Source organism: Ochotona princeps, chromosome 13, assembly GCF_030435755.1.
Source record: "Ochotona princeps isolate mOchPri1 chromosome 13, mOchPri1.hap1, whole genome shotgun sequence".
Classification (NCBI taxonomy): domain Eukaryota; kingdom Metazoa; phylum Chordata; class Mammalia; order Lagomorpha; family Ochotonidae; genus Ochotona; species Ochotona princeps.
In genome coordinates this window covers 27,874,667-27,894,490 of record NC_080844.1, presented here as the reverse complement: position 1 = coordinate 27,894,490, position 19,824 = coordinate 27,874,667, and the positions used below count along the sequence as shown (strand labels likewise).

At 45.8% G+C, this 19,824-nt stretch overlaps 1 long non-coding RNA gene across 2 annotated transcripts in view; it reads right to left on the bottom strand.

Annotated features, from left to right (window-relative positions):
• LOC131481785 (uncharacterized) overlaps positions 1-19,824 on the bottom strand; it is a 230,142-nt gene that overhangs the window by 24,645 nt on the left and 185,673 nt on the right. The window contains exon 4 of one of the 2 annotated variants that reach the window (XR_009246561.1): positions 19,410-19,550. The exons of the other annotated variant lie outside the window; for it this stretch is intronic. This is a non-coding gene — a long non-coding RNA (uncharacterized LOC131481785). Of the gene's footprint in view, positions 1-19,409; positions 19,551-19,824 lie in introns of those variants that run through there. 2 annotated transcript variants of the gene reach the window in all.

Sequence of the window (19,824 nt, the reverse complement as noted above, 5' to 3'; positions counted from 1 at the left end):
CCGTTGCGGCTCACTTGGGGAGTGAAACATCGGATGGAAGATCTTCCTCTCTGTCTCTCCTCCTCTCTGTATATCCGGCTTTCCAATAATAATAAAATCTTTAAAAAAAAAAAAAACCCTGTGCAAAAGTTTAGCATGTTAAAAGTAGATGGGGAGGTAACATCTAATGAAGAGACCATTTAGCAAGTTTGCAGGAACAAAAGTCTAAATTCCAGGACTGTCCCTCACTAAGCTAAATTGGGTCAAGGTCACCTGTCCCACTCTATTCACATCTAGGTTTTCTTTCTATACTGAAGAACTCCAGCATCTTGGAATTACCACCTCCCTAGGTCCTGGATGGATGCCAAGACATGGGCTGCTCAGAAATAGTCACTGAGAACCTGCAATGGCCTCCACACCTGTCTGGCCTCATGGGCACAGAGCTGAAAGCAAGTCTTGGCTTCCCAGAATAATGGATTCTAGGCCAGTGAAAGGGCAATCTCACCAGTCACAGGGGAGCTAGGAGCACAGCTGAGCTCAGACCAGGAAGGGACAGCCCAGAAGCCTGGACAGCTAGGAGCACAGCTGAGCTCAGACCAGGAAGGGACAGCCCAGAAGCCTGGACAGCTAGGAGCACAGCTGAGCTCAGACCAGGAAGGGACAGCCCAGAAGCCCGGTTTTCAGGTCCGTCCCAACTTCAAAGCCACAGTGAATGCCTGGAGCCCAGTGATCTAAAGCAGGCTCAAGTCTCAAATCCACAGCCTCAGGGAAGGCACCAGGAAGTAAGGGAAAACACAGGGAAAGAAACAAAACCAACATTTTCAAGATCAGTTTCCCAAAATCTGATTTTCTTAATGCCCTTGTGCTTTCTCCAGTTCATTGAGAATGACCAAGGCAGAATGACCCTAGCCACCTTTGGCCAGGAGCAAGAGGGACTCAGTGACAGTAAAGTTGAAGACTAGAGGAAACAAAAAAGTATAACCCTGGACCAACCTCCAAGTCTGAAATTTCTCAAAGGATGATGAAAAATCCAGAGTTTTAAAAGCCATAACAGAAATTCAGCAGTAACTGGAGATATAAAACTAATTGGGATCTAAATAGGTGCTAGAGATAAAAGATAAAGGCATCATCCTTGCATAAGCGTGACAGATGAAATCAAACTCTCACTCTAATAATGGACGACAATGATGCTGTGAGAAGAGAGGCAGTAATTAAATGGCACAGGTGTGAGGGGGAGGGGAGGGTGGCTCACTGACAGGGTTTCTAGGGTAGTGGACTTCGGACTTGGTAAACTACGATTAAAATGTGAATGCCCTGAACACAGATATTTACAGCAGCATTATTCATAAAAGCTCAAGTGTGTATCTGCTGATACAAGGGTAGACCTAATATGATCTATTCATATAGACTATTCCACCACAAGAAAGAACAAAATGTTGGTACAAAAGGTAGACAGATATCTATCAACAAGATGTTAATAATGTATATGTATATAAAGTGAAATTTCTAGAAAAAGCAAATTGATAGAAAGTAGATTAGCAGTTGCTTGGGGCTGGGGGCTGGGAAAAATGAGCCCAGATTTTCCTTTGAAGGTGATGAAAATAACTTAAAATTGACTAGTGATGAACGTCCATCATTGAGTATTCTAAACACCTCTTCACTATGCACTTGCAGGGCGATTTGTACTGTGCCTCTCAGCAAAACTGTGTTTACCAGGCACAAAGGATTTCTTATAGCTTAATTATTCAGTAAACATTCCTCTGCAGCGACTTTCAAAGCCTTACCTCAGTGGTCTGACAGATACAGGTGTTTCCCATGGATGGGAGGAGAAGCAAGAAAGCCATGTTGGGGGTCGGTGCAGTGGCATGTCAGGATAATCCTCAGCCTGTTGTGTTAGCATCCCACATGGGGCTGATTCTAGTCCCAGTGACTCCACTTCTGATCCAGCTCCCTACCTTATGGACTAGAAAAGCAGATGAGGACGGCCCTAGTGCTTGGGTGCCCGTCCCCATGTGGGAGATGCAGAAGAAGCTCCCAGCTCTCCGACAGCCCAGCTCTGGCCATTGTAGCCATTTGGGGAGTGAACCAGTGCATGAAGATCTCCGTCTTCTTTCTCTCCCTAGCTCTCTGTAAATTAGCCTTTCCAATAGACACATCTTTTAAGAAGATTCTGGTTTCTGCCTGTGCCACCCCAGGAGCACAGCAGCACTTTCCTGGCCTGAGCAAGCCCTGCCTGTGCTCAGTGTCACAGTCTGTCCTCTGACAGTGTACAGCAGCACTCTGCTAAGGCCCTCTGACACATCACGTTGCAAGAGGTGTGCTCATCATGGGGAACAGCAAGCTGGAAATATCAAAGTGCTCATTGCCACATGAAAGAACAGTCTCACACTAATGCATAACCGGCACACTGGATTCAATACGAGTCTGATATCATCTCTCCTCTTTCTGACAATGACTCCAATATGCTGCCATCTGCAGAATATCCCCTTCTGTGTGAAAACAAGCTCCTTCCTGGTAATACAGTCTGTGGAAATCTGGGAGGGGAGCCATCTGTTGCAATAAATGTACACTGCATTCCACACTCTCACCCCACCATTATTTTCCTTGCCAGTCCCCAGCCGTGTTTGTGGTGCTAAATGATTTCTCTCATAGATAGATTAGATTCCAACTCAACTGCAAAAAGAAGGGAAGAATGAACAAGCAGTATTCTGTCCAGCTCAATGGGAATCCAACTGCCATCAGGGGCCCAGGAGAGCCTCTGCCATCCCACCTAACCCATAGCTTCTCTTTCATGCTAAATTAAAAGCAATTAAAAGAAGCCTAGACATGTCTGTGGGCTCAGCAGGGCCCCTAGATATCAAAGGTTTAGGTTGAATCCTCCAAGCTCATATGACAGGCTCCCCAGTTAACTGTCTTACCTGATCCCCACTCCATCCCAAAATTTTGTTCAGTGGCCACAGACCCCACATTAGCCCACCCTGCAAAGCAGCATGAACAGCTGGTCTCAATTTTTTTCCTTAAAATGCAAAATTGGGACCAAATACACTGTATAGATTGCTTTATTTGGATGTGGCAGCTTAAAGTGCATGTGGCTCAGGTCTGGGGAATAATTGGGCCAACTGTTTCCCAACTTGGACGAGCAGCAGCCAAGAAGAGCGCTGCCATCCCTCTAACATTGTGTTTCTCAGTCTTAGTACTGTGGACCTCCAGGGCCGGATAATTCTTCCTTCTGCAAGATGCCCTTCACATTGGAAGTGGTTTAGCAGCAACTCTGGTATTTGCCGACTAGAAGTCTGCACCCATACCCCTCAACCCCAGCACAACAGCAGCAGGCAAGAACCCAAACATTCACAAACAAGCAAACAGAGGCCTCCAACCTTTACCAAAAGTCTTCTCAGAGCAGTATTGCTTGCTTATTGTCTGCCTCCCCAGATAGAATACATGTAAGTTCACTACAGCTTTGCTTCATCTGCTGTTGAACCCACTAGCGCCTGCCTTGAGCAGCAGCTGGCTTTGGTGAATGAGGTGCAAAGGTGGTCACTCTGTCACTTATCACAAAGCCAAACTGGAAACAGTCTAACAGTAGGCCAGTAGTTAAGTCAATTAGGAGATGCATATGCAGTCATGCAAAACACGCTTTATTATTTTTTTATTATTCTTATTGCAAAGTCAGAGAGGAGGATCTTCTGTCTGATGATTCACTCCCCAAGTGACCACAATAGCTGGAGCTGCACCTATCTGAAGCTAGGAGCCAGGAGCTTCCTCCAGGTCTCCCATGCGGGTGCAGGATCCCAAGGCTTTGGGCCATCCTCAACTGATTTCCCAGGCCACAAGCAGGGAGCTGGATGGGAAGTAGGGCTGCCGGGATTAGAACTGGTGCCCATATGGGATCCCGGCACGTTCAAGGCGAGGACTTTAGTGACTAGGCCACCACACTGAGCCCCAAAACACGCTTTCAAAACCTAGGTTTGACTAAAATCCCCTAAAATGGCTTCCATTAACTTTCAACAAAATGCTATGGAATCCAGGCATAAATGAGAAAGGTGACAACTCTGAAAATGAGAACTAGTTGTCAACCTGGTATCAGAATCTTGGAATTTCCACTGATAACACACAGAATAAAACTGGATTTCTCTTGTCTATTTCAGAAACCCTGGTGAGACTACATTTGAAAACAGACAGCCGCTCTCATTTGAGCTCCCCAATTCTTCCTCCTTGAATTAATCCGGTAACATTTACAGTGCAAATATCAAATACTGAAAACCGTTCCAAATGCTTTTGGGTCATAAAGATGTCTCAGACCTTACCAGTCACTGAATGCTTCCTGCCTCTGTCGCACACTCCTCCCTTGGATGCTATCTGCCATCATCTTCACAGCTACCCCTAGACAGGCAGGTTGTTTCCCTGTTTGACAGCTTTAAAAGGGACAACTAGCAAGCCAGGCAGTGATAAAAACCAGGTTCAGCTGAAGAGACTTGTGAAAGGACCCTTTACTGAGTTATGTGCAAAGGAACATTCAGCGTGGCTGAAGCATCCAATGACCACCAGGGGGCCATGACAGCCTATGAGCCAGTGGGTGCAAAAAGGGGAGGTAACATTCCTGCAGTGTAACAGTGGTCACACAGGCAGGCACCCAGTCCTGGGGTCATGGCCAGCAAGGGAGCAAGGAAGAGACCCTTGCACCTGCTACCAGAAACTCCCTGCTGGCTGCGCCTGACAGGACGTCAGTTGGCACAGAGGCCTGAGTGTTATAGGCAGCAGGAGGCAGCGTCCCAGGAGGCACAGCGAACTGCAAGCTTTGACCGGCAGTGGAGAAAAGGTGGGACTTTCCTGAGATCACACAGCCAGTCAGCCTCTCCAGGTCACCAAGGAGGAGAGCCCAAACACACACGCCTGCCTATGGAGATGACCTCAAGGCAAGGTAGAGAACCCTTCTGCATGGCCCAAGAGGACTTCCCAGCCATCAGAAAGCAGAATGACAATGATGCAGGAACAGCCACTGATCCACGGGCTGGCAGGCCCATGGAGCAAGGGCTCCAAGTATACAATTGCAAAAAACATCTTCCCAACAGTATCAGGTAACAATTAACGAAGACTATGCGGTCGGGCTCGAGAGACAGCTCAGGGAGGAGAGCTAGCCCCTATCCTTTCTCAGAACACTGTTCCAGCTTCAGAAACGCACCCCGGAAGACATGCTCTTTTTTCAATTCTCATCCTTCACATCTAATAAATGCCTTCTTTGGCAGCCTAGAAATCCCTGGCTAATCCTGCTGGATTTCACTTTGATTAACCTTTGCACTTGCACTTCCTTTTATTTCCCCCCTTGGGCTGCTCCAGGCCAACCTTTCTTTAAAGGCCAGTGAGCATCACACCTCATCTGACTTCTAATTACATCTGTAAACATTTCGGAAGGTAGAAATGCAACGTGATTAAGCAACTATCATATTATCTGTGTATTCCCTTTACCAACAGGGCAGGGAGCCAGCAAAGCAGAACTCTCCCTGGGTTCCTCCAGCAGGTACGTTTGTTGATATGGGAAATATTTTATTAAATCCATTTAAAGCAAGAGCTTCCCGAGCTTGATTGTCCGGCCTGTAGCCAAAATAAAAATCTGTTTCCCAGACTCTGGTCCCCACCTAGGGAGAATACTTGAAGGCATGGGAGAAAACCATTCTCCAAGGCACGAGAAGCCTTCGCAGCATTGGAATGTGAGATGACAGGCTACGAACCATGATGTAAACATACATACATCCAGGGGAAGTGGTGCCTAGGAATCCACAATTTCACTGTTTTTTTTTTCCGAGTGATCCCAGCCCAGCTGGGAAACTCCCTGGACATGGAGTCCAGCCTAGTCAGCCATCTGCACTCTTCCCCCCAAGGCCGTTATACCTCCTGCCCGCCAGCTCTTCTGTGACATTTTCCCCTCTCAAGTCAGACACTGATGTGCACGCGACTCTGATGCCCTTTCTCTAATCAGGAATGACTAGATGATATTTTTTCAACCTTAGCTTTCTAGGACTTCGTGCTTCACTGGCATACAGCAACCAAATCAGAATTCCAGCACTGAATCATCTGTGCCAAGCCTGATGGGTATTGCCATGCAGCTGTGTGGGTGACCTTCCCTGTTCTACTGGTGAGCACTACCTCCAGGACAGGGCCTTCCCACCTGCCACCTTACGCTCCTGAGGAGCCAAAGCCAAACACAGCAGCCCAAGACACACAGCAGGCGCGAGGACGCGGCAGAGCTCCTGGGTCCCATGTGAAGGAGGGCGAAGGGCATGCCTACTCTCCAGAAATATAGGACATGGCTCTAGGAGAAGCAGTAAACTCCCCCTCACCCACCCCACACCCTGGGGTGTCTCCTCTGGTCATTTCTCAGGCTGTGGATCATACCCTACATAAGCCCTCCAGGCCCTGCTGTGTGTCTTTTTTCTTTGCTGCTGCACTAGAATACCCCACGGTGGGTCATGGACAGACAGGAGAGATGCATTCTGGAGACTAAGAAGTCCATGATCCAGGTCCCAGTGATGTCAGCATCTGGGAGAGCTGCTGTCTGCTGCCACAAAGCACTCCGTTGCTCTGTCCTCCAGAGGGGACCAAGGCCATTTCCTCACATGCTAAAATGGACACAAGAGGAAGACACAGCTGGATGCTCTCCCTCCAGCCCTTGCATGAAGGTGCTCATCCCACCCATCTGGTTGGAAGCCATATGACACTGCCACCTCCCCATCCCCATTGCACTGAGGTTGTATTTGAACATCAACCTTGCAGGAGATACAGAGTACACCGAGCCTCCCCCTTCCCCAGAAGACTTCCAACTCTAACTTCCCCTCACTTGCACATATTTCCAACCTGGGCGATATCATCTCCTTCGAGAGGATTTGGAAGGAGGTGGGGAGGGGTTCTTAGGTTGTCACTATGACAGCACACTGGGACTTGTGAGGAGGGCATTAAATGTACGCAGTGATCAAGACAGCTCCACACCACACAAGAACTAGCCTTCCACACCACACTGCCAAATCAGAATCACTTTCATTCTGAGCCATACAACTTAGCCTTTAATTATGGCTTGTTGTCAGGAGAATTTATTGCAGCATTGTTCAGGTAGTGAAAGCCTAGAAACCACCCAAGAGCCCATTGATAAGGGGCTATTTGTAGTACGCGCATACAAAAGAGTTCGATTAGAAAGAATGAGAGCAATCAATATGGACTGACATAGCACAATATCAAAGTAGTTTATGGATTTTAAGAACTACAGAAGAATATTACACAATGTTTCCTTTAGTATTTTCATAAGAGAAGGAACTGCAAGTATTATGTGTTTGCATATAGAACCTCTTACATGACACTAAGAAACCGATGAGAGAAAAAGAGAAGTAGGACAAGAAAAGCAGACCGCAGGGGACACACTTGCCACCTTTGGTGTTTCAGTCATTACCATGTGAATGTTATTTTTAGAAATGTGAGTTCCATCTCATTTAGTGCTGCTGCTGTTTTGCACATCCATCTTGCCTCCCGTAACTACACGGTAAGTTCCTAGAAGGCAGATTCTCCGGGGCACCTGAAACAGAATAGGTGCTCAATGCATCCCCTATTGGTTTAAAAATGAACAGGTTTCTGAAAGAATCCATGCTGGGAAAACAGCTCCTTTGGAAATTAAAATACTTCCCAGATAGACAGAATCCTCTGTGAGTCTTTCCTAAGCTTGGCTTTGCAAGCCTGTCCCTCATTCAGTCTTCAAAGATGTTGATCAGAGGAGCCCCAGGGGAGGGGTGGCTGGTGGAACCTGGGGTCACCCACCTAGGTTCAGGCACCAATGCTGCAGGTGAAGCTCACAGGCAGGCTGGGGGATGGCATGGGTGTTGGCATGCAGGGAACTGAAGACTCACTTCCAGGTGAGGAATGACCTCTGAGGCACCTACATGGACAGGGCTCCTGTTCCTGTAGATCTGAGCCTCCTCAGTAGTTTAGACAGAGCAAAGGATGGCATATCCACATGCAAAATGATGATATGGCAGTCCATTGGGGCCTGCAGAAAACATCCGCTACCACAGCAGAGCAGGGAGAGCAGATTGCCCAGGGAAGTGGGTAGATGTGTAGGAGGGAGGACCAGTGAGGGAGCATGTTGCAGGTGAGGAATCAATACTGAGGCACTTCCATTGACAAGGCAACTGTACTTGACAATAAGTGAGGGGGCCGAGATCAAGTGATTTGGAGGGGTAAACTAGAGGACACTTAGGGTCAAACCAAAGCACCAGTCCATGTAGGGGACCCGGGCTGGGGCAGTTCGAATCAACCACAGCTGAATACAACTCACTGACACACATTAAATCTGGGACTGGGGAACTGCCTGATTGGGTTGGATCATAGTACCTGCCAGTGAGAGTCATAACAGGAGACTGGCAGTGTTGGGCTGGGCCATGACACTAACTAGAATGCAAGGGAATCAGGTCTGGGGGCAGAATCTCTAGTGTGTATGTGGGCCTGCCTCTGTGAAACTGCAATTTCCACTGGTTGGCTTAAGAGCTGGGGGTGGTGACGGGATGAGCTAGGCATGACCGTGGAACCTTCCAATACTCATGGGTACTGGAGTTGGGTACAGGTTGGGCTGGACCAATATACAACACCTACAGGCACACCCAAAAAAAGGGGTGTGGGGCAGACCAGGCTGCAACATCCACCACCTCTTACATAGGCTGGAACGGAGTGGGTAGACTATGCCTGGTAAGAGTCTAGCACCTGTTGGTACATGTGGGACCTGGGTCTGGGGGTGGGTCTGGTGGAGGAGTTTGGTCAACTCCCCTAGTGGGCAGTAGCCCCCACTGGTGAGCATGTGATTCAGATCTGGGTGTTGGTCAGGTGGGGTAGGGTAACTCCACCTTTTGGCAAGTATGTGGGTTGGTTCTGTAGGTGGATGGACTAGTCAGGGACAAGCCAACCTTAACCCACTGGCAAGTGCAGAAGCCAGGTTGCAGTGCAGGTCATGCCAGGCTAAGCTATCACACTTACCAGTTTGCATGAGTCAGGGATGGGAGCAAATTGGGCAGGTCTGGAAGCCAGTTTATTCGGGAGAGATTTCATCATGTTGGAGGGGTGGGATCGCCAGCATTTCAAGACTGTTGAACTATCAAAACCTCTTGAGAAATCCATGGCGTTGTAAATTTCTATTTTTTATGGTAATAATTTCAAAAGAAGTAAAACTAAAATAAAATTTAAAAAGATCATCCATCCACTGGTTCAACCCCCCAAGTGGCCGCAAAGACTGGAGCTGAGCTGATCCAAAGCCAGGAGTCAGGAGCTTCTTCCAGGTCTTCCACATACATACAGGATCCCAAGGCTTTGAGTCATCATCCTCTGTGTACCCAGGCCACAAACAGAGAGCTGAATGGGAAGCCGGGTCGCCGGGACACTAACTGGCACCCATACAGGATTCTGGTGTACTCAAGACGAGGACCCTAACCACTAGATTACCACACTGGGGCCTGTTTCATGAGTTTAACAAAGCTTCCACTAATTAGGTATAGAAGCACTATATCACAGGATAACAGGGGTCATATATAACAAGCCTACAGCTAACTTCTAACTCAAAGACAGAAAATTTTCCTATACCATCAAGAATAAGAAAACACACTTCATGCCAATTCTATTTGCCATAATATTTGAAATTTTAGCCAGATAATTAGGCAAGAAAAACAAAAACAATCAGAAAATAGTTCAATCATTTCTGCTGCCAGATCATATAAAGCATATAAGTAGGTATTTTAAAAGTTCACAAAAATGTCTAATACAATCAAAACTATTCAAGGACTTCAAATTTTGCACACCAAAGTGGACATCTTTCAATGCCATTTCCCATGATTTTTTTTGATGCGCCCTCCTATACAAACAGGACTTCACCAAGAACCTGTTAGAAATAACAAGTGAGGACTGACTGGCTGAAGCTGCAAGTGGGAGCCAAGCAGGACACATGGATTCCCTAATACAGGGTCTGGTCTCAAGTCCCAGCTCTGCTCCGGATCCAGCTTTCTGCTGACGTATACATAGCAAAGCAACAGGTGATTGTCCAAGCAGCTGGGCCTCTGCCCCTTTGAGGGGAATCAGTTACATGCACTTGAACAATGAATCAAAGATGGACGACTCCTACACACCCCTGGCCCTTCAAGTAAATGAAGAAAAAAAAGAAATTCAGTAAAATCACAGGATAAAAACAAGTAAAGTTCATTTTCAATGATTAATTTTTCAAAAAGCAGAGAACATTCACTTCAAAAAAGAAATATTTACAGTAGTTCCTCCCTCCCCCCCCCAAAAAATACTGAAATATATTTTATCAAGGAAATGATGGACCTATACACTCAACACTAGCAAACAATAACCCAAGAAATTAAAAAGGGTATAAATGAGGTGCTGGCACCACAGCACAGTTGGCTAAGCCTCCCAGCATGCATGTGGGCGTCAGTTTGAATCCCAGCTGCTCCACTTCCAACCCAACTCCCTGCTTGTGACTTGGGAAAGCAGCAGCAAATGGCTCAAGTCCTTGGACTCCTGCACCCACATGGGAGACTCAGAAGCTCCCGACTCCTGGTTTTGGATTGGCTGAGCTCCAGCTCTTGTGGCCATTTAGGGCGGGAACCAGCAGATGGAGGATCTCACTCTGCTTCTCCTTCCCTCAAGATCTGCCTTTCAAACAAAAATAAATCTTTAAAAAGATACAAATAAATGGAAAAATATAGCCTATGTTCATTAATTTAAAGAACATGGTTAAAATGCTCTGACTATCCAACATTATCCACAAAGTCCATGCAATACCTATCAAAATTTCTAGGGCATTGTTTTTCAGAGAAATAGAAAAGAAATCCTAAGATTTGTAAGGATCTATGAATGATTCCAAACAGCCAAAGTAACCTCGAATCAGAACAAACTTTATGGCATTACACTTTTTGATTTTTAGATATTCATATACGGAATGGAGCATTTAACATGTCAGAATGCTGAGTTCTCACAATGAAGTACCCAGGTTTGGTACCAGGCAGGCCACAGTGACAGCTCAAGTAATTAAATTTCTGCCACTCACACGGCAGAACTTAACTGATTCCTGGATCTTGGCTTCAGGCCCCTGGCTTTTGCAGACAGCTGGAAAGCGAATTCACCCACTCACTCTCTGTGTGAGTGTGATAAATTAGGGAAAAAATGCTTGTATATTACAAAGCTGTGGTGTTCAGAACAGTATGGTATCAGCATAAAACAAAGGGACTAACGGAAGAAGACAGCCAAGAAATAGAGTCAACTAAATCTTTATGTGCCAAGAGTATGCAGTTGGGGAAGGATCATCTCTTTAGTAAGTGGTGCTGAGAAAACTGAATATGAAATGAAATTGGTGCCTTATTTTATACCACGTTCTCCTCGAAAAATTTAAAATATAAGTTCATATAGTCCAACTACATGAAAAATGGTTAATGGGCCCAATGAGATGGCTTGGTGGCTAAATCCTTGCCTTGCATCTGCTGGGATCCCATCTAGGCACTGCTTCATTTCCTAGCTGCTCCACTTCCAATCCAGTTCCCTGCCTGTGGCCTGGGAAACTAGCAAAGGATGATCCGAGGCCTTGTGACCCTACACCCATGTGGGAGACCCAGAAGCAGCTCCTGGCTCCCAGCTTGAAATCAGCTCATTTCTGGTCACTGCAGCAATTTAGGGGAGCAGACCATTGGATGCAAGACCTCCCCTCTCCCTCTCCTTCACTCAACAAAAATCCACCTTTCAAATAAAAAATTTTTTAAAAAATGACTTTCTGAAAAATGGGGAAGAGCTCTTTGGTCTTAGCAATGATTCTCTTGGATAGCATACAAAAATTAAAACTAAGCTAAAGACCACTGCACAGCAAAGGAAATAATCAACCAACTTAAAAGACAACATATGGAAGGAGGTGAAATATAATACTTGCAATCTGTAAGTATATCTGACAAGGACTTAATATCTAAAATACACACTCAAATGACAAGTCGAAAAATCAGGAAATAATTCTGAATGGATGTTTTTCTACAGAATTCATACAAATGGCCAACAGGTGTATGTAAATATGCTTGATACCATTAATCAGGAAAATAGAAATTAAAACTATATTGCGATGTCCTGCCATATTCTTTAAGATGATTGTTATTAGTGGGGCTGGCATGTGGCACAGCCAGTTAAAGTACCTTCTGAAACTGCATAATACCCCATGAGAACTAGTTTGAGTCTTAGCTCTATGCTAACCTGCCTAGGAAAGCAGAAAACAGCCCAAGTACTTGGAATTATGCTACTCATATGGAAGACACAGAGTTCTTGCATCCTGGCTTTCATCTGGCCCAGCCGTGGCCTTTATGGTCATCTGGGGAGCGAATCAGCAAATGGAAGATTACTCTCACACGCTTTTGTTCTGCCTTTCAAGTAAATGAATAAAGTAACAGGTACATGTTGCCAAGAATGTGGAGAAAAATGAATTATTATACACTATTGATGGAAATGTAAATGAATAGTACCTTTAGGGAAAACAGTACAAAGTTCATGGAAAAAAAATACAAGAGAAGTAGAATTGATGAGTCACATGGAAGCTCTAAGTATATAACCAAATATATAAAATCAGTTTAAAAAATATATGCACCACCATGTTTATAGAAACGTTGAACCAAACGCCCAAGATACAGAATCAACCTAAATGCCTGCAAAAGGAGGTATGCAATGGAATATTATTCAAAGAAGAACGTCCTCATTTATGACACATGAATGAAACTAGAGGACACTATGTGAAATAAGCTAGGGATAAAATGACAAAAACTGGGGTCTCACACGTGGCATCGAGAAAACTAAAATCAAAGCAGATTGCTTGCTGCTGAAGACACTGAGTGGGAACCAAGGAGTGCAGAGGGCAGAAGGGAGAGATGTTGGTCAGAGCATCCACACGTTCAGTTACATAGTAAGTTCTGGGGCGCTAACACACAATACAGTGATCGTGCTTAATACTGTTTTGTATACTTGGAATTTGCTAATGGAGTATCTAAGCATTCTACACACACACAAACACACAAACACACACCCCTAAATGAGCGACGAAGTGATGACAAAGTGTTAATTTATCCAACTGTGGTAATCATTTCACCAGGAATATGTATAGTAAGAAATCACATTGTATACCCTCAATAGATACGATCTCTACTTTTTTTAAGAAATTTATTTTTGTAATTTTTACATAGTTGAGAAGGATGCATGCCCATGTGGACCACCGATCAGGTTAGGAACAGTCAAGGTATAGAGAAAAGTGAATAAGACAATTACTTCCAACCTTTCTCCTCTTCCTACATCTACAAAAACGGGGGAGAGAAGGGGTAAGGGCTGTCGTCAGGAACCCAATCGCATCAGTGCCTGAAGATGGGTACAGCCACTCCATGATCCTAGGGTCCCTGATAGGAAGCATGTTCTTAAGGGTACTGCTTAAGTGGTTTTCATAGTTCTGAGATGCTGCTGCTTTCATTACTCCAGAGTAGAGGTGACCCTTCCACGGTCCATTGACTGGCATAGTCCACCTTAGAGTCTCCACTCATCCAGATACTTGCTGTCAAAGTTTGGCTGGGAGTTTCCAATTTGTTCTGCCCTCTACCCTCTGCCATGGTACTGAATGTCATCTGCAGCCCTCAAGGAGCTCTCATATCCCCCAAGTGCATCTGGGCATCCTGTCCACTGCGCAAGCCTCAGCAACCAAGACAGCTCATTCTGACACATGCACTCCAGGGTCAGAACACAGACACTGTGATTTTCCTTGTGGCTGGAGTTTTGAGTCCAGCAGTCCAGTTTGGTAGGATGGAGGGACCCCAAGAAGCCTTGCCTGAGGTGACCCCAGACCTAACCCCTGTGTGCGCCAGCCAGCGTAGGGTCTGACTCAGTCCATCCACATCAACCTACACATGTACTTCCTATCTTCAACAAAAATAAGAGAAATGAATGAACAATATTTTTCTAGCTGTACTGAAACTCCAGATATTGCTAAATAAATGCTTATGATTTTATTCTATTTATATATATTTATGTTATTTCCTAAAATGAAAAAGATTCTAGTGAGGTCATATAGTTAAACCACTCTTCTGACCAAGAGAAATTAAAAAGAATTTACCTTGGATATATTTATATCATTACAACTAACAACAACCATAGCCAACATTGTGGATCAGCAAATTTAAGCTTCCACCTGTGATGCCAGCATCCCATACGAGTGATGCTTTGAGTCCCAGTTGCTCCACTTTAGATCCAGTTGCCAATCAATGTGCTTGGGAAATCAGCAGCAGTGGTCCAAGTGCCTGAGCCCCCACCATCACTGTGGGAGACCTGGAGAGAGTTCCAGGATCCTGGCTCAGTCCTGGCTGTTGTGGGGAGTAAATCAGCAGAGGGAAATTTCATTTCATCCTTTCTTTGTATCATTCTTGGGCCCTGTGTGGTGGCTCAGTGACTAACTCCTCTTCTTTACATGTGCTGGGATCCCATCTGGGCACTGGTTCATGTTCCGGCAGCTCCACTTCCCATTCAGCTCCCTGCTTGTGGCCTGGGAAAGCAGTCTAGGACAGCCCAAAGCTTTGGGACCCTGCACCCACGTGGGAGACCCCAAAGAGGCTCCTGGCTTAGGATCAGCTAGGCTCCGGGCATTGCAGCCATTTGGAGAGTGAACCAGCAGATGGAAGATTTGTTTCTCCTTCCTCTGTAAATCTGCCTTTCAAATAAACAGAAATAAATTTTTAAGAAGAACTCTTGAAGAAAAACAATTAGAGTACCTGACTCAAGTCCTTCCCCTATCCTTAATCCAGCTTCCTAGTAATGCCTACTGTGGGAGGTAATAAATGATGGATCAAGTACTTGGTCCCTGGCACCCATACTGGAAACCCAGATGGAGCTTCTGGGTCCTGTCTTCAGCCAGTCCCAGCTCTAGCTGTAGCAAACATTTGCAGAATGAAAGATCTCTATCTCACTCTGCTTTTCAAAAAAAAACAAAAGAAAGGGAAAAAAAGCAGCAGTAGCAACAAGCCTTATTGAAAGCCATCAAATGTCTGTTCATTACCCACAGTAAGTTCTCCAGAGGTACAGAAAGGAGTATCTCCTGCCTCAGTGTCATAGAGCCTCGGCACTGGCCTCCCTAGTGCCCAGGGGCTTGGCCCACACCTTACAGACTTGACTCAATTGGCTGCAGTGAGAGCCTGGCCATTGGTCATTTCAACTACCCCAAAATGATCGTAATGTGTTGCCACTGTTGATATCCTGGTATCTTTTTTTTTTTAAATAAAGCAAACATTTATTAAATTGTGATAAAAACATTCCATCAAATTACAAAACCAGAGTAAGAAAAACAAATGGCACATGCTTAACTGTAGTTGACATTCAAATAAAATTTGCATTCCCAAAATATTATACAGTAATTAGAAAATACCAGCGAAAGTAATATTAGGATACTTTTATGTGCGGTCTCAACAAATTTGAACAGAAGCAAATTTTAACCAAGGTAAATTTTACAGTGAAACATAGCAGTAGATTAAGGATCTTAACATGTTTATTTTACTGCTATTTGACACTATGATACAAAAATAAGAGGATTTACTTGACATTTTTAATAAATATCTCATGGGCTGTTGAGTGCCTTACTGGTGAAAAGATTTAACTGGCTAATCTCATCAATCCATTTTGTACATTTAGTAAGCATCAACTCTGCCCTACATAAGATATCCTCGTATCTTAACATCCTTATTAAGATAAAATTCAAAAATCATATGATTCATTTGAAGTGTACTATTTTATTTATTTATTTTTTTTTAAGATTTTGTTGTTATTGGAAAGCCGGATATACAGAGAGGAGGAGAGACAGAGAGGAAGATCTTCCGTCCTATGTTTCACTCCCCAAGTGAGCCGCAACGGGCCGGTACGCGCCTATCCGATGCTGGGACCAGGAACCTCCTCCAGGTCTCCCACACGGGTGCAGGGTCCCAAAGCTTTGGGCCGTCCTCGACTGCTTTCCCAGGCCACAAGCAGGGAGCTGGATGGGAAGTGGAGCCGCCAGGATTAGAACCGGCACCCTTGTGGGATCCCGGGGCTTTCAAGGAGAGGACTTTAGCCGCTAGGCCACGCCGCCGGGCCCGGAGTGTACTATTTTAGACTTGAAAAGCTGTCATCACAATCTTAGAACATTTCCATTACCCCCAAAAACAAACCCCCACACCCATCCTCGGGCGGCCACTCTTCTATTTTGTTTCTATGAATGTGGCTGCTCCAGGTACCTCAAAGTGGAATCACACAACATTGGTCTCCCCTGCATCTGGCTTATCTCACTCAGCACAGCACTTCTAAAGTTAGAGCATGTTCTAACACACACTAGACTTCATGCCTCTTGAGGCTTCAACATTAGACCATTTGGTAGATACCAGATGTCATTTATGAACACCTGGCTGGCTTCTACTCTTTGTCTCTTACAGATATCCCTATTTTTTAAATTTTTATTTGACATATCCCATGTGTACATATGAAGGGGATACAGACAAACAGCATGATACCAAGCAGAAGTACTTACCACTTCCATCTCTTCAAACACCTCTCATTCCTTTGTGCTGGGAAGCTTTGGTCACTACTCCTCTTAGTTACTTTGAAAGAGCCCAACTGTCATCGACTGTACTATATTCAACTGTGCTATAGAATGTCAGAACTAACTTTATAGTTTGCATGTATTTTGCATGTATTATCTAAGCTCTACATACTATCCATACTCCCCTACTCCTACCTTCCTAATATCCAATGACCCCAACTCTACTCCCTTACGTTAGGACATGGACTGTTGCACATGCTTCATCTTTCTGTGTCTAGCTTATTTCCTTAATGATATCCTCCAGTTCCATTCATGCTCTCACTCATGACCAAAGTTCACTCTTTCCTTGCTTGAGTCCTGCTCCACTGGGTGCAGCAAAGCCCGCATTTCTTAGTTGGTTCATCTGTCCATGGCCCCCTCAGTTGATTCCCTGTCTTACCTGTTGTGTACGGCGCTCCGGCGAACAAGGGCATGCAGCTCTGATACAATTTGGCTTCCTGGATGGCCGAGTGCTTCACTAGCTCTATTTTCAGCTTTGTGAGGCACCTCCACAGTAGTTTCCACCATGCCTGGGCTAGGCTGCATTCCCCTCCCCCAACAGAGCAACACAGCATAAGCACTCCCTTTCCCCCACAGCCTCACCATTTGTTTTTGGTTTTTCTGATATCAGTCATTCCAACTGGAGCAAGCTGCTATCTCATTATGGTCTTGATTCGAATTTCCCTGATTAGTGAGAACACTCACCATACTTAGAAGTGCTTTCAACCAATCTACTTGTCAAAATTATGTAAAAGATGCATGCGACAGTTCCAACGTCTCCCTCAGGAACGGAACCCCATGCTCACCCTCCTCTTCAGCACCCCCTCCCCCTCGGCGGCAGCGTGCAGAACTCGGGGCCAGGCCTTATATTTTTGACACCCTGTCAAGGATCCTACTGCACTCTTTTAAAAAAAAAAATCAGGATATGGCTTCACCTTGCCAGTTTATTATTTCATCTGGCTCCGAGCAGTCCTTTCCCACACCACACCCTAACACAGAACAGTGTAACAGTTCTAGGACATCCAAGTCACTCGTTTCAGCAGCAAGAGTGGCGGCACCATGACCCCACAGTCCTTCCTCATCCCATCCCATCTCCGCGGTAAGCTCTCACGTTAGTCATTTCACAGCCACATGAAGTCAAAACAATATTGTTTTTCTGGAAAATTGCATGTGAAGCCTCACCACAAAAAATTAAACTAGCACATTGGATCACAGACAAACACAGGGCTAAAAGCTTTCCACGGCTTCTCTCAGTATACACCTATAACCCGCCTGCAAGACAGGTATTACGGGCTGTGCTTCCTAAATTTAGGACATCTACCTGAGCACACAACCAAATTCTACACCAATCCATCCAGCCCTCTGCCTCCACAGTAAGCACCCTCTTTTGCCAACATAATTGTACATAACTAATTGTCCACACCTGTGTAGGAACACTACCACACCAGACACTGAACTAAAGAACGCAAAGCTATCTCCTGTGTTTATGGGTTACACTCTGGCAGAAGACAGAGACGTCAGCTAGCTGAGTACATGGTCATGTAACCCCACATTGTGCAAATACCACGAAGGCCGCAAGCCCTTGGCCTGGCAGCTGACACATCACAGGACCAAGGCTCCATACCCCGCTGCTGCTTCCAGCTCCAGCTTCCTTCTAATGCAAACCCTGAGAGGCAGCAGGGACGGCTCCCGGATTCGGGTCCCTGCCACCCCCTTTGAGAGACCCAGATTTGAGGTCTTGGCTCCCAGGACTGGAAAGCCCTGGCCCAGTTCCAGCCGTACAGGTGTTTGAGGAAGTGAATCAGCAAGTGAAGCTCGTTCTGTCTCTCCCTCACTGTCTTTCAACCTCTCACGTTACATAATATTATATTTAAATCGACACAGAAAATGTGCACTGTACCATGAGCAAGGTGGAACCTGATGTGGGGGTTACCGCACAAGACAGGGCGTGTATTTGAACTCTGCCATGACCCCTGTTCTCCAGGGCGGTACTCCAGAGTCAGGGGCAGTGGAAACACAGTGTTCGCTAAGAAAGACGCTTACCTGACCGAGCAGTGCCTCTGCAGTCACCTGGGCAGGCGGGCCTCTGCGTGGCCCCTATGGCCACACGGCTCCTCCTCCGTCCCTAGCTGCCCGCCTCCGGCCTGTCTCCTTGCACGCGCCCAGGGCTTCACGCTTAGCCTGTATTTGGCTGCGGCCCCGGCTTCGTGGAGCCAATCAGCACCCGCTCCTCAATGACCCGCAGCTGCAGACAACGCTCCGGCTGAAGCCAATACCCTTTCAGAAAAGAGGACGTGGCCCGCATGATAAGCAGACATGTTACACTCGAGTCAGCGGGCTTGATTCCAGAAGACTGCAACAATATTATTACAAGAGGACCGCGGTTTGGGGACGGGGGAGGACAAGGCGGCAGACACCAGAATCCCTGCAGTAAGGGAGGTTTTTGCTGCACGCGCCTTGGTTTTGCTGCCATCTGCTGCTCCGCTCTGCGCAGTGCACGGCCTCCAGAGGCCCAGATGGGGAGGACAGGCCCAAGGGCAGGCACTCAAACAGGTGTCTGTAAGCGTGGTCTGACCTGGGCTGAGTGGAGCAGCAGGGCTCAGGGACTGCTGTTTCTTAAGGGCCTGACTCCCTCTTAAGAAAGTGCCTACAAAAGTTAACTCTTTTGAATTAATAGGTAATAGACCTAAACATAAAACATCCAGAAGAAAACAGTAGAAAAATCTTCGTAACCCAAGTTAGATAAAGAGGTCTTTAGAAAATGTATTTATTTTTATTGGAAAGACAGATTTACAGAGAGAAGGGGAGACAAAGATCTTCCATCCACTGATTCACTCCGCAAGTGACCGCAAGGACTGGAGCTGAGCTGATCCAAAGCCAGGAGCCAGGAGCTAGGAGCTTCTTCCAAAGGCCGCATCCTGAACACTCAGTTGTGCTTGATATTCTGAAAAAGATAGTGTACAGATTCGGAAAACAGATGTGGAGTTCCCAGGCACTGGGAAAGAGGAGGACTTTGGTTACAAAGAGCAGGTGGGGACGATTTTAGAGGGGCAACGGGAATGTTCCTCTGAATGGTAAATGTGGAGATGTTTGCACAACTGTGCATTTGCTAAAACTACATTCCAAAAACTGAATTTTAGCATGCTGATTTTAAAATACTAAATAAAAACAGCTGGTCACACTCAGGGTAGCCATTGGACCCTTGTGGTGCCTTGACA